Consider the following 15,598-nt stretch of genomic DNA (forward strand, 5'->3'; position numbering starts at 1 on the left):
TCAAAGCTGAGGTGGAGATTGCGTCTGGATTGACATTGATGTGTCTGAGATTTGATAGAGGTGGAGAATTCTATTCCGGTGAGTTCAATTCATTATGTGAGATGCATGGAATTAGAAGACAATTATTTTCTCCTAGAACCCCACAACAAAATGGAGTTGTTGAGAGGAAGAACATAACTATTTTGGATGCTGCAAGGACTATGCTGATTGAAGGGAATGTTTCAAAGATCTTCCAAAGAGAAGCCATTAGCACTGCCATTTACACACTCAACAAAGTTCACATAAAAGGTGATACCGGTAAGACCTTTTATGAGATTTTTTTTTGTCATGTTCCTACTGTGAGAGATTTTAGAGTATTTGGTAGCAAATGCTATATCAAGAGATGAGGATATAGGAAAGTTTGATGCTAGAAGTGATGAAGATATTTTCTTGGGACATTCAACTAAGAGAAAATCCACACGAGGGCAAATTTGAAGGTGGATGAGAACCTTGGGAAGGAGATCAAAGCATGCGGTTATGATGATGGTCAACATATTTTTTTAGCCCCTTATTCAACCTGAAGATTCTAAGCAGAATGATCTGATAGAGACTGTTAATTCGAATGTTGTTGCTATCAGTGAAGAAGTATAGGAACTTGAGAATCAGAACAAACAAAAGACTCCAAGGTATGTAAGATTAAATCATTTTGAAAATCAGATTATTGGTGATAGGAATAAAGGTGTGATGACTAGAAGAAGGTTAGCCACTGAAGAAGTATGTTTGATTTCTAAAGTTGAACCTAAAGATGTTGCCGAAGCTTGTAAAGATGAAAGTTGGATGTTTGATTGTTGTTTGATATGGTTTTTCATCGCTTTTGCTAGGATATGTTGTTGTAATTGATGTTAACATATTCTTGTGATTTGATCTAGTGTATTTGGGAAGATTTTCTAATCCGTTTTTGTAGTTTGGTTTTGCTGATCACTGTTTTGCAGAGTCTAGTATTTCCTTCGATATATTCTGATGTGATCAGATCTTGTGCTGAGAATTTGGGATATTATTTGGGATGGTATTGTGTATCTTCATTTAATATGGTTCATGATTTGGTGCTCTGCAAGTTATCTTTGTTTGTGACAGTTGTTGATTGGTTGTTTTCTTGAGCTTTCAGACATTGACCGATGAAGATTTGAAAAGTGATGTTGGTGCAGCTATTCTAGATGATTCTAACGTGCTTTCTGGTGTTTCCTAGTCATTTCCTATTTGTTTTGGCAATTTGCATTGATCGTTGTGCGAATTTTTTGTGGTTTCTGTCAACTGGTGATGATTTTTATGTTATGTGGTATTTTTGGTGGTGTAGCATGTTGTGGTTGATCTTGGCGAGATTTTCGGTGGAGTTGATCATTTGGGAATTTGATTTAGGGAAATGTTATGCTATGTAAATCATTATATTTGTCCAGTGGTCGATCCTTGTATTGTATGTTGTAATTTTGTAATTATGAGTTGAGGGTTAGGTTTTATCTGACCTTGTTATCAATGTTGATGAATTGTATATATAGGTGATATAATCATGTAATTTGGGTGTCGATGTTGTGTCTACATTATTAGAGAGAGGTTTGTGTGTGAACAAGTGATTTATTCTTTAGTGTTGAGTTTGAGATGAGATTGGTATTGTTGGATAGACATCTGTGCTTAACCAGAATTGTCATTAGGCATTTGTAATGCTATTATTGTAATTCATTCCTTTTGGATTGTTGTCTGAATTATATTAAAAGTCAGTGAGACTTCCCTGAGAGTTGTATCCTTCTGGGTAAATATCCTTTGAGCAATGAGCTTAAGGCAGTGTGCCTAAATGCATGTGCATTCCCCGCTGTAACATTTTCACATACTACTGCAATGTTCATTCCCCATTGCCCCATTGTAACATTTTCACATACTACTATAGAGTATCATCTTACTATGGGTAGGTTCCCATGTGGTTTTTGCCTTAACCGGGTTTTCCACGTCAAAAATCTTGGTGTTGTGTTGATAAATTTCTTATATGTTTATTTCTGCAGTTTGTTAGATCTATTTTTGTGCTAAAAGATTTATATTCCAATGAAGACTAATTCACCCCCCCTCTCAGTCTTCCTTCCTTGCTACTTCTAATAGAACTATGGTGTAAATGATTTGGATGGTGAGTAGATATGATGTAGGTATTGTAAAAATAAGGGGATTGGGATGTGGATGGGGGGGGGAAAGATGGAGGTATACATATTGGATTGAAGGGGTATGTGGATGAGGGATAATATGAAGACATGGATGGGGGATAAGATGGATTTCCCTTGTCAAAGGTAGGGGAAGGATAATGAATGTGAGATGAATTAGGATTAACTTGGTAAGTGGGTTGGGGTAGGAGACATGAATAGGTGGAAGTTGGATGGCATTGAGGCATGAATGAGCTAGATGGGCACGGTTGATAGGGTGATCCTTGAAATTCCATAACCATTTCTTCAAACCAACCCATGATGTTAGAATATGGGTTACATGAGACCATATTTTTCTTTTGTGATTGCAAATCAAAATCATGCAAGGGTAACCTTAAAATGACAAGAATGGGGTGATATGTTGAAATTGGATGAATGGACTTGATTGAGAAGTGATGAGATGATGTTAGATAAATAAGAGGACTATGACTTAGCAAATTTGGATTTGATTTGGATTGATTGGATTCAATTTGATTTTCTTGGATTGGATTGGGTTTGATTTGATTGGATTGGATTTTGTTTGGATTAGGAAAAGATTGATTTTGATTAGGACTTAGATGGGGATTGATGATGTTAACCACAAAGCAAGGTGACAATCGAGCTAGGAAAATTTAGACCTTTGGATTTAGGTACAATTGATCGAGCCTTCTTCTACTTAGGATAGACTTATGTTCCTATGAAAAATAGGGGAAAAGGATTATGATTTTCATCAACCCAAATGATTAAGAAAAGGTACTTGGGGGAGATTCTTTACCAAACACAAAAGCTAATTGATTATTGCTTGAAGATAAAGGTCTAAATCAAATTTTTGCCAACTATCAACCTTAGGATGAGATTGATTGGTTGATTTATGATTGATTAAGATTGAGAATTGATTGATTGATGTGCTAAGTCCTTAGAGATTATGAGTTTAATTATGGAAGAGAAGATGACAATGATTATGGAAGAAAGGATAAATTTAAGAAAGAGAAACGAGGTTGCCTTAGATGGACTCATTACTCGATAGGTGATTTGTGGAGAAGGCAAGTTGGACAATGAGATGTGACCACTCTTATTGATTGATTGGGATAATATTTATCTTTGATGAAAAGCAATTGATCTCAAAGGTTCCTCATAAAACTCATTGTTGTGACCATGTAGGTGTTGTCACACAAATTGCACCTGTAATGCACAAGCTGAAAGCTCAAGCAACTTGGTGACACATGGGATAATTCTTAGGCTTGTGGGTTGCCTATAGTGAGAATTAACCTCCAGATGAAGGGCTGGTTCCCTATGAATAACTCTAAATCTTTACTGAGAAAAAGGATAGGGAAACTAAGAGTGAAAATAGAATGACTTGCAAATGCTAAACCAAGGTGAAGCATCAATAAGATATCTCAAAATGACAAAGATACAATCCTAAAAACACCAATCTACACAAATAGACTTCTATTTCATAACACATAAATATTTAATGCAAAGGATTTAAATTTCAGAAATTGAAAGGAAAGAAAACTTTCACAATCAACAAAATGAGCCAATTTATCACAATGCACAACCCATGACTTACAAATGAGACAAAAAATTTAAAGGTTATCTAGACAATAACACAATAAACTAAGTCTCAATCAAGAAGAAGAAAATGAACTGTAAAGACATAAGGCATAAGCTAGTAATTTTTATTCAAAATTCTGTCATAAAACTGCATATGAGCTACAAGAATGTATTCTCTGCTAAAACCAGCAAGAGAATCATCAAGAACTAGTCAAGAAAGATAAAAAAATTTCCACTTTAAATAAAAACCTTCCAAAAGGTAGAGGAAAGATAACTCCTGAATGACTGAAGATGAACTCCCAATGAAAATATCTCCTTTGAAAATTGATCCTCTCATAGAAATAAAAAGCCACCAAAAAAGGCTTCAAAACATGCAAAAAGAACTCATGCAATTCAGTTCAAACTCTTAGTCAGCTAAAAGTTGACCATATGGCACTCAAAAGCAATCCTTATTACTTCAAGATCATGAGAAAGACTCATGCAAACTTTCTCTGAGCTTAATAATCACCTATATTAACTGGATGACTTCTTATTTTGCATGGATCCCTAGCGCTACCTTGCCTGCGACCACTTTCGGCTTCTGACTATAACTAGCATTGATTTTCTTCATCGGGTCATTAGGTTATCATTGAAACACTTATTCTGATGGCCGATGAAATTTTCATTTGAATGCTTCCTATTAGATTATCGGGTGGCACCCAAATATGTTATACCAATAGTCGATGATAGTTCCATCCTCAATCGCTGGGTTGCGATGGAAATCCTAGCGAGCAATTTCCCACCATGACTTAGCGACTAACATTAGATCTTCTCTAATTGCCATCGATCAACTATGATCTACTCTCCCTTTCTATCGGGCCCACCATGTGTCACTTCCTGGCTAATTCTGAGGTTCCTGCCCTACCATCTTAGCACAGCCTGGACTCACCGCTAGAATGAATCTCTTCCATCCGATCAACCTTAATCTATGTTCTTTACTTCTTCCTCTGAATTGCTTCCTTAGCGGGCCCCACTACTTGATTCCATCTAAACCGCAACTAGACCTGGACCGACCTTGTCGCTAAGTCACAGTGATAACTGGGCATGCAACTTTTCCTTGTGCCATAGCGATGACCATCGAATCCTTCTTGATCACTGTTGATCTTTCTGACTTGCTTGCTAGTTAAACTCTCTAAGTGGGTCTTTCTTATACCATGGTGTTGCCACGCATCAACCACTTGTTCGCTCACGGGTCCACCTTGTCCCGCCACTTGAACCTACCACTGGACTTGGTTTGCCTTGGTTCTTCATCTACTCTCTATCCTGTGGTGCATCCTCATTTGTTCTTAGCTCACCTGGATGACCACGTCATCAGTCATCAAGTCACACGAGATAACTATCGAGCATCTTCATCATGCGGTCTAGTGATGACCATTGATCTGTCCTAAAACTGCTCGATCTTTAGCACCTTAGCTTCTCACCTTTTTCGCATGTGCTTTGTCGCCATGTCACTATGATAACTGGCGAGCTTCTTTCTATAGCAGAATAATGACCACTATCAGATCTCTTGCATCACCATTGATCTTTAGCACCTGCTCGACCTTTAACCCCGATTGATCTTCTCTCTTGTGATGCGTGTTAACATGTGTCACCCCCTGACTGGTTTCAGAGATCCACCTGGGCACCACGTGTTTGTGAGGCCTACCACGTGTCTTTCTCTATCATATATCATTCTTTTGGCCAAACTACTCCCTCAGCGAGCCGTTTACCAGTCTCATCGAACCTTTAGTTTCATCGATATCTTTATTTTGACGGGATTGCTTCTAGTTTCTTTGATATACCCTATGTCGATGGAACTGAGCCTTCAGTGAAACCTTTTCAAGACTCATCGCGGCCAAGGTCTGCTTGATGTCATCCATCCATGCCATGTCACTAGCCACTGGACCGCAACTTGTCTGCCATGTGTCCTTGGTCTTATACCCTCTGCTCTGCCACATCATCAGTCGCCAAGTCGTGATGATATCCAGCGAGCATCTAACCATCATGACATAGAGACAACCATTGGATCAACATGATCTGCATCCAATCTTTCTAACTTGCTCGACCTTTAACCTCTTCCTGCCAGCCGATCACAAAATTAAGATGCCTTGAGATGCACGCGCATGTGGGGTCCACTGGGCAACGAGACACTTCTTGTCAAAAGCACGTAAGCTTTGACACTATAGTTATGTGTGACTTTAGTTTTAAATACAAAAATGCTCCTCCCCATGACCAATGTGGGATAAATGTTCATCTTGCTTGGTGACTAAAAATGCTTGGAAGTTCTCTAGCCTTTTAAAACCCTCTTTGGCGACCAAGTAAAAACTTTACACAGGCCGATTGCATTTGCGCTGAGTTTTCTTTTGGCCTTACATCAGCCATGTAGGGGATTTGGTGATAAACTTTCCAAATGAATTTGTCTGAAGGTTTTAACAACCACACCATTTCATCTGCAATGGAGCATAATATCTCTGTGATCTACAACATGCTGAGCTCAACCCTCATGGGAGCCACATTTTAACCCTCATGTTGTCTTACTTTCCTGTATCTGCACATGAAGCAAACAAATTAGACAAAAATAATAAATTTCTTCCTGGTTCATGATTTTATCTTTTCAAAACAAATGAATGCAAGGCTTCATTAGGGCACAAAATTTGGCATGTGCAAAATTTGGTAACAGTAGGTAATCGTGGAAACGATGCAAGATTGTTTCAACAAGAGTTTGCGATTGATATACAAGAACTTGCGACACTTAAAGTTGTTTGTAGATAGGATTCTTCTTCTTGACTTGGTGGTAAATAGGCTTTTTGGGGTGCTTGAGGGACTTTGTTTTATGGTGCATGAGTGAAAGAACAAAATCACTAGTTTGTACAATTGAAGACATGCATCAAACATACAACCTAGGCAGGAAAGTGGAAACCATTCAATGGGGCCTTTTGCACATAGCGATACCTCAAAAGAGTGGAAAGATGGAGATTCTAGTAGCACTAGCTCCCCTCCACGGTACTCACTTCTTGGGCATACTAGATTCTCTTACCCCAAATATCTGAAGATATTTTAACCAAGGAATTCCTGTCTAATCTTGAGTTGGTACATGAGAGGTTACTTCGGGATACGATCTACACCATCAAATGTGGGATTTGAGCCACTACAACAAGGTTCTTAGTAATTTTTTTGATGGGTCCACTCTAATAATGATTTCTCTAAGAAAGCCACTTAAGGCTCTAATTGATCTTATAAGTGCAGAAAAGGCCTCCACATACGCTGAATTCACTCAACACTCCAACAGTTTGACCAAGTTTTTTTGTATAGTGACTCAAAAGACATCACTCTAGATCATGTCGGGAGAGACGATATTCTTGACGTGTCCCAATTTGAAGTACCCTTGTGGGGTGATGAAATCCCCAATCAAAGATACCCCTTAACTATTAAAAGAAAAAGACGTGCGTTCTCAATCACCTTTCTCTTCACCCAAGTTCTGCAAAGGCGAGGGGAGAGGATAATAAGTGTGATGGTGGGGCCACCCTACAAAATGTACAATCACACCAATCATGGAATACAAATGTTTTTTGAGTCCCACATATAAGTGTTTTCTAATCTAAGATGCAAAAAGAAACAAACTAAACTAGTGGGAAAAACCAATGCCTTTGACAAACATGTTGCAAAAAGTGTTAGTAGTTTTGATGCATGTCTTTTCCCAATGAGCACCAATTTTATACACATATCATCAATAACATGAAAGATATATTCTCTGATAATGAACTAAAATTAACATAAAAATTGATTGAATTTCAAGATTATACCTAAGATTATGCCTCTACACAGGCGCATAATAGAGACCCACAAGCGCATAACAGAGATGACATAGGAACAAGACCAAATTTAATAGGCATTGAATAGAGAAACACATGCACAATTAAGAGAAAGAAAAGTGAAAAAAAATCAAACACATGCACAAGATTGCAGTGCCTGTGCAAAATAGTGAGATTTAGTCAACTAGAGGCCAATTCTGCACAAGTGAAGGCTAATATGAGCATATAAACCCTAATTTTGAGAAATAAGTCCCATTTGAGCTCAAAAGTGGCTATGATTGAAATTTATTGATTAAATTTAACATACAATATGATGTATCCATATGTAAGAACATGATTGTGAACCCTAATCTAAGAATTGCAGAAGTTCTAAGCCCTTCAAGATGAAATGCAAAAAAATACTCTTAGAAAACCTAATAACCCTAATGTTAGAAATTTTTGTTCATTGACATCCTAATTAATTCTATGTGAGTTAATTAAACCTTGATAAGTCCTAATTAGATTTATTGCAATTGAATTGAAGTGGAATTGGAAGATTTGGTGTTCATTTTAAAGCCCCAAATTGATAATTTTTGTTCTTTTTAAGCCATTTGCATAAAAAAGAAATGATAAATAGTTTTTATTCATTAAAAAAGCCTAATTAGGACTATATAAGTTCATTTTAACTTGATTTATTAGTAAAAATCCCATTTTAGCCCTACAAGCATCAATAAGTGAGTAATTTTGCACATTAAGTCAACTATGGCAAATTGCCCCAGAACACTGCACACGCGAAAGTCTAGGCTACACAGGTGCATATATCACCTAAAAAGGCACAAACCTAGCCCAAATAGGTGCAAAAGAGTCTTTCACAGGTACAATTTTCCTTAACACAGGCGCATAAGCCCCGAAACTACCCAGAAAAGCCCTTTTTTCGCTCAGAATTTTGACATACAAACTAAAAGGCACTCAAACAAAAACAAAAGATTACATTGACCCATGAAGTGGGTGCCAATGAGCATGCCAAAATAGAGACAAGAAAAAGGGGGTTATAGGATTCAAATGCATACAATAATCAAGAATTGCAAAGAAAGCATAAATATGCAAATGAAACCTTTATACCTCTTCTTACTCCCTTGGATTGAGCCTTCAATGAAGTGAAGAATGTACCCCTTCCTCATTTGATTTTATTGGATCCTTTATTGGATGTGGATTACTCTCCACTATAACAACAACAAATAATTAGATGTGAGATGGATGGATTGACTAGCTAAGTGGGGAATGAATTGGGCATGATAAGGATGCTATGAAGAGAGTGTTAAGTCTAATTTGATAGCATGAAGTTGCACTAAGATTTCTTGTGAAATGAAGGGAGGAGACTCCAATTTATAGATTAGAGAGGCCAAAATGGAGGGCCAAGATTGATTTAGAATGAAGGGATAGGATTGAAAGAAAGTGGAAGAGAGGATTGAGAGGACAAGGTGTGGGATTCAAGAGATTTGCCATAAAGGCATTTATTGTCCCCACACACCTCAAGGTATATGGGGAAGAGATCCCCAAGTAAATTGGGAGAATAAAAAGGAATTTAAAATTCCTTGGGAGAGGACAAGTGAATTAAAAAATTCTCAAATGATAGATTGTGTGGGAAAAATAAAAGAGAAAAGGAATTGAAAATTCCTTGGGAAGAGAGGGCATGAGAGATTCAAGGAATTCAAAATTCATTGGATAAATAAATGTGGCTGGAATTTAAGGTTGGGAAGTGAGATTGGAAAGTAATTTATGGAAAAGAGTTGACTTGCTCCTAATCATGGGGATTAGGATTGCGTAAATGATTAAGAGAGGTGATTAGATGGGCTAATGAGAGATTAGAATGAAAGTGGGAAAGTTAGGAGGATGCACGACATGAGGAGAGAGAATGAGTTAGGGAATTAAAAATTGGAGGATAATGATAAGAAGCATTAATTAGGCTAAGTGAGGATTTAGAAGAAGTGATTTGTAGGAATCACATGATTTTAGAAGAAAAGGGGAATAATCAATTTTGATAATTTGATTATAAGGTTGCAATGATAAAATTAATTAAGATCTAATTAATTTTAAGAGGAACAAAGACTAACACAATTAATTAAATTAATTTTGTGGAAGGGATTAAATTAAATAAATATTAATTTAATTAATTTAAGATGTCTACATAAATAATATATGCAAAAATGCTTCATTGAGGAGAGTGTTGCAAAAAATTTAAATTTTTAATAATTATTTAAAGAATAAACATATTTAAATATAAAATCAATAATACATATCATGAGGTGCATGTAGGGAAAAACCTTATAGGATAAGACCCCACTCTACAAAGTATGTCATTGTATTATTTAGTAAACCATAGTTACAAAATACTTGTACAAAGAAAGCCTTCACAAGAGAATCACCAACCAAATATGTAGAGGAATTCTTACAACTTGACAATATCTATAAAACTCTATCCTTAATATCCCTATCAAGCACCTAATTTATAAGAGCTACAAAATCTAAAACCATCAAATGACAATTAGAAACCCATGAACTAAACCACCTAAAAAGTGGTACCCAAATTATTCCCCAATAAAAGATTCTTTATGATGTGTCATAACATGCGATATAAGTTGGTAAATAGGTGCAACTTCCCTTTATAACTATTTTATGTATTCAACAAATTTTTATATTTCTTATGCAAACTTCTGGAGCGCATAACTTTTAATTCACTGGGTCAATGTGACCCATTTTTTCATATTTAAATTAATAAAAAAATCCACATTAGAAACCTCTAAAGAAGTTTTAGCTAACTTGTAATGCTTATTTTTGCCAAAAACCAATGCTATAAGATAGGTTGAATTTTTCCAATTTATATTAAAAAAATTACACCTTTTATAATCTTAACATTAGGAACAAGGTTTAGGTGTCTTTCCCAACATTAATAAAATCATGTCTATGAAGATAGGTGCACATGGATGAAAATGTTAGTAGATAAGGATTAGGGAATAATCTAAACTAAATGGGTTCATAACAAAATGATAATTTACATGGACATCCAAATTTCAAAATTATGTTTTACCACCGATTTGAGGAACCCTAAAATGAGAGTATATTTTAAAGTATGTAAACATTCTCATCCTTACATGAAAAATAACTACTTAGGCATAAAATAATATGAGTTCCATGTAAACTAATGGACCTATCTTTCAATATTGAGGTTTTCCTCTCCATGGTTTGAGTGCTCCATAAGAACCTACAAAACATAGAAAAAATATGTGATGAGTAGCTTCATCATGCACGTATAATTACAAGTCAATACACTTTTTAAAAAAAATGAGCAGGGAGAGATGAGGTAGGGTTATAAATTCTACATGTATGAAAAGTGATGCTAAAATACTTTAACTAATGGGGTGAACCCACAATAGTGACTTTGACTTATGGGACATTGCATTTTTTAAGGTGTTGGTTGCTCAAAAGTTTCAAACACCTTCATTCAAAGTTCTTCTTTGAATGAAGGGAAACCTTCATATAAAGGTAACCTTTATTCAAATATTCCTTGTAATAATAAACTAGTACCTTTCTTTGAAGTAAAAAAAAGGTCTTATTTTATTGATAAAAAAGTAAAGAAAGTGAAATGACTTTTCACTATCATTTCCATTTTGTTGTCTAGCAATGCAGTTCGCACAATGAGATCAACATTGAATCATGGATAAACTTCAATGGGACTCACTTTAACATCCAAAGTGGTGAATCATATGTCTTTAGCCAATCATTTCCAGTCAAACTACCGTGTCACTTTGAACAAAGTTCTATCAGACTCAATCGCTTGAAAATTTAACTATTTCACATGTATTTTTCAATAATTTGACAATTGATTTTTAAATTAATCAAATATAATGAAATTTTATACATATTTTAATTAGGTAAAATGTTAATTGAAACCTTAGACAACTATTTTGAGATCCTAAACATTTATTCTGAAACCTTGAATAGTTTTTTGAAACTCTTAAATCTTCAATTCTAACCCTAAATAGTTAATTTAAACTTCAAACCCTAAAATGTTTAATTTTTAAGCCCTAAAATATTTAATTAAAACCTTAAACACATATTTTTGAAACCCTAAATACCTATTTTAAAACCTAAAATATTTAATTGAGCTTGGTATATCCCTAGTTTCTTTCTTGGTATATCGAAAGCAATTGACACTCATTATTATTCATATGGATAAGTGATATCAACCTTTATTTATTACTATTTATGCCTTCATTCTATTTTCTTACAATTCATCCAAAATTATGCCCGTACTTATTTTAATGGGGTTTAAATTATGAATAAAAACACATATTATGGCTTATAGATCGACTTCATCTCTAATGAACTCTAGATATATTAATAAATGTTCAAATAAAATAAATCACTTTATCACATTTCTCTAATATCTTAAATAATTATCTATGGATTGAGTTAGATTTGACCTTGACGTATGAAGTTAAATATGTCCTTGAGTCCATAGGTTTAGCTAATTTACGCACTATGTCTAGAATTCAACATCCAACAAGTGTTACCTAATCAAATCATTTTCATACTTGTCAAGCACTACTTGAGCAATTTAGAAACCCTAAATTAACCAAGTTCCACCTATATAATGATGAGACCTTTCATTGGACCATGTTTTACTTGATTAAGATGTAATATTGATGCATTCAAGTCAAGTGGCTCTTGATTATCATAATATTTTTTTATCGTATCAAGTAGCACTTAACCAATCTTTCACAAAGAGGTCATAAGGATTTTTTTGTTAGCTAACCCCTATTTTATCCATAAATTATTTTACTGCAACCCCATTTAAAACAATGCCATGGATCCTTTGTATATTATACAGGTTGAACTTCTCAACCTTTATACCTACAATTCTTTTAATAATTTTATCTCTAGGATTTATAGTTTTATTCAAGGTTTACAAGGTTTCACATTATGCTTGAATACTAACTTTCTTACATAAGTAATTTTAAGCACATTAAAAACTATTTTAGCAATTAAAAAATATCATAATGAGTCCTCTACCTTCAAGAAGTCAAAACAATAATATAATTTTTCATCATCTTAAAATTTGAATTATTAATATTGTCATTGATGTAGGGTACTCCCCTTATACACCCAAACATATGATCAATTACACTTGATGAATGGTCACTCCACCCAACATTAACACATAACATAACAAATAGAATAAAACAAATTTGCAAGAAACAACTTTCCCTCTATTTCTCAATAAAATGCAATATAAATTCATCAATTCCAATATATTAGCCACTTAAGTTTTACAACTCTGCAATCTAGAGCTACAAGATTTACTTCTCAAGCTTTGTAAAGGAGGACTCAACCTTGAATGATGAAAAAACTAGCTCAAGCCTCAATTTATAGTTCTCATGTGCCTCTTGGAAACCTTGGGCCCCCTCTTGATAAACAACCCACGGTTATCAAGAAAAATAATACATAGCAAATAGATGACTCTTCAACTTCCCCAGGAGGGTATCTAAGGTGGTGTCTCTTCAATTTTCCAAAGTAGGTGCTTAAAGAGGTGACTTATTTCATTCCCTATGTAGCCAAAAAATGTGGAAGTTTGACTCTTCCCCTTCCCCAAATCCATGCAAATGTGGGATTTTCTTAATTTTACATTAAAAAATAATAAAAATATGTGCCCACTCATAAATATTACATTTTGTAGCATCATAAATTTTCACCGAGCCAATTTACACCTCATGTTTGTGCCCCTACTTTAGCGCATATCTCCCTCATCTCCTATCTAGGTCTGTTCAGTGCCTTAACTCTAGTTTTTATGCCATATGAACCGACCAAATGATTCTTTGGAGGGGTGTCCTCCTCTCTGGGCCTTAATTTTGCTCCTTGATTAAGGAAGACCAAGGTGCTAGCGCCTTGGTCCCCCTCAATGGGGCCCAAATTTCAAAATAGGGATGCGACGTATCTCTCCAGTAGGAAATGAAATTGGTGGCTCTCTATGACCGTTGGAGGTCAGCCTAATTAGTAAATTGACCTAGGATCTCATACATTGAGGCATTTGATCTACCTAATTTCATCCTAGAAAGCATTCTAAGACTCCAAGAGATCAATCTAGCATTCAATCATTGAGGCATTCATCATCAAGTATTTTCACAGGTCTTTAAGGATTCATACCTTTCATTTAACCATTGTGGAGCAAAATTATATCATTCATATGCAATCATGTGTGTGTGATTAGTGTTCTGTCATGTTCATGCCATTTCCTAAAACATATATGATTACATTCAAGAAGAAAATTATTATTATTAGTCATTGCAGATCGGAGGTATATCTTTCCATTGTTTATTTCAGTATTTGCAATATTTCATTCAAGGTTAATTCCTAAGCTGAGGTTTGACTTAGGAAAACCCCTATTCCCAACCTATTTCTCCTTCTTTCTATGTGTAGGAATCAGGTACAAAGTTGTGACCTTTAGGATTAGATTTATTTACAAAGATGAACAAATTCTCTTTTGGACAAGAAAAAGTACAGAGGACTAGTGTGATGGGCATATCGGTTCTGACATTTCAGGAGCTCCTTCTAGGAACATATTCGAATACACTTACATTCCTCAGATCCAAGTTTGTCGCTTGATCTAACAATCATAATTCATTGTTCACATAAAATTACTTTAATTCTAGCACATTTATCCTAATTTCAACATTTCCACAATCCAACTTAAAAGAGGGTAATCAATTCAAAACAAATAATCCAATAGAATTCTCAGCCCTATCCTTGTTGATTTGTGGCTAGATCTATCGGGTTTACCCCCTTTTAATGTATTGGTACCTAAGTAAATATTAGTTTTTTCATATATCTAATTGTGAAAACCCTAATATTTTTACCAATTACACATTTTCCTTTAAACATGCCACACATATTAAATAATTTTAACCCCCCATGGTCCCTTGGACACTTTCCTAGGTAAATGGAGACCTATAGTAGTTTGTGTTTATTTTTATTTAGAATAGCAATATTTTTGGATGATTTAGGATTTCCCTACATCATTGGATATTGTTGCATTAGATATTATCTCCTTGAAGAATTAGGTATTTGATCTAGTTTTTAAAATTTTCATGCATTTTTTAGTGTCATGACCATTTTTGTGGTAATTAAAATGTTTATGTTCTTTGAGCCACACAAATTGAATGAGAGTAAAGGTGACAATATTAACACATAAAATTTATGTTGATGATATTTAACTCACTTCCCACTTTATCATGTTTCTTAATAGTCCATTATCAAGTTCTTGACATTAGTTTTGGCTTAATGACATTGTCAAAATTTTGTTGAGTGTATTTTGTTGGAGATTGTTGTTAGAATGAGATTGTATGGTTATCGTTGATGTCAAACCTGGTTATCTAGATAGATATTGGTATGGATATGCTTTTCTAGATCTTGGTTATTTGGATGGATGTTGGTTCAGATACTCTTTTGGCTTTGGTTGTGTCATCCTGTATTCAGGGTGGTCCATAATACTTTTTGTGCCCTCTAAATATGTTGTTAATTGAATTGTGGTTTAGTGGATCATGTTATTTTGGTCCAGATATGTGTTGCAAGATGTGTTGAGATGTTTATTTGTGTATAACTTTGTTTTGTGGAGATTCACATGGAGTATTCAATATTAGAAGTGGTTATGTGGCCGACTGGTTGATTATATCTCCATGTTATACTTTTGTAATATCCTTTAGAATATGTGTTAGCATGTGATGATGTATTATGATATATTTTGGTTCCCTCTTTTCTCCTAGAGTGGACCAATCTATTTATTTTAGGTCTAGGTGGCTTATTTTGTGTAATATTGCTTATTTTGTTTTCGTCGACCCTTAATTGGGATTTCAATGTGTATCTCATATATAAGATGTGTGGATGGATGAATTGAGTAGGAATGATAAGTGAATTTTATGAGAAGTGTATGCAAATGATTTGCAAGTAGATTTGAGTTTTTGGTGATGGAAAGTCAATCTG

This window comes from Cryptomeria japonica, chromosome 9, assembly GCF_030272615.1.
Source record: "Cryptomeria japonica chromosome 9, Sugi_1.0, whole genome shotgun sequence".
Taxonomy (NCBI): domain Eukaryota; kingdom Viridiplantae; phylum Streptophyta; class Pinopsida; order Cupressales; family Cupressaceae; genus Cryptomeria; species Cryptomeria japonica.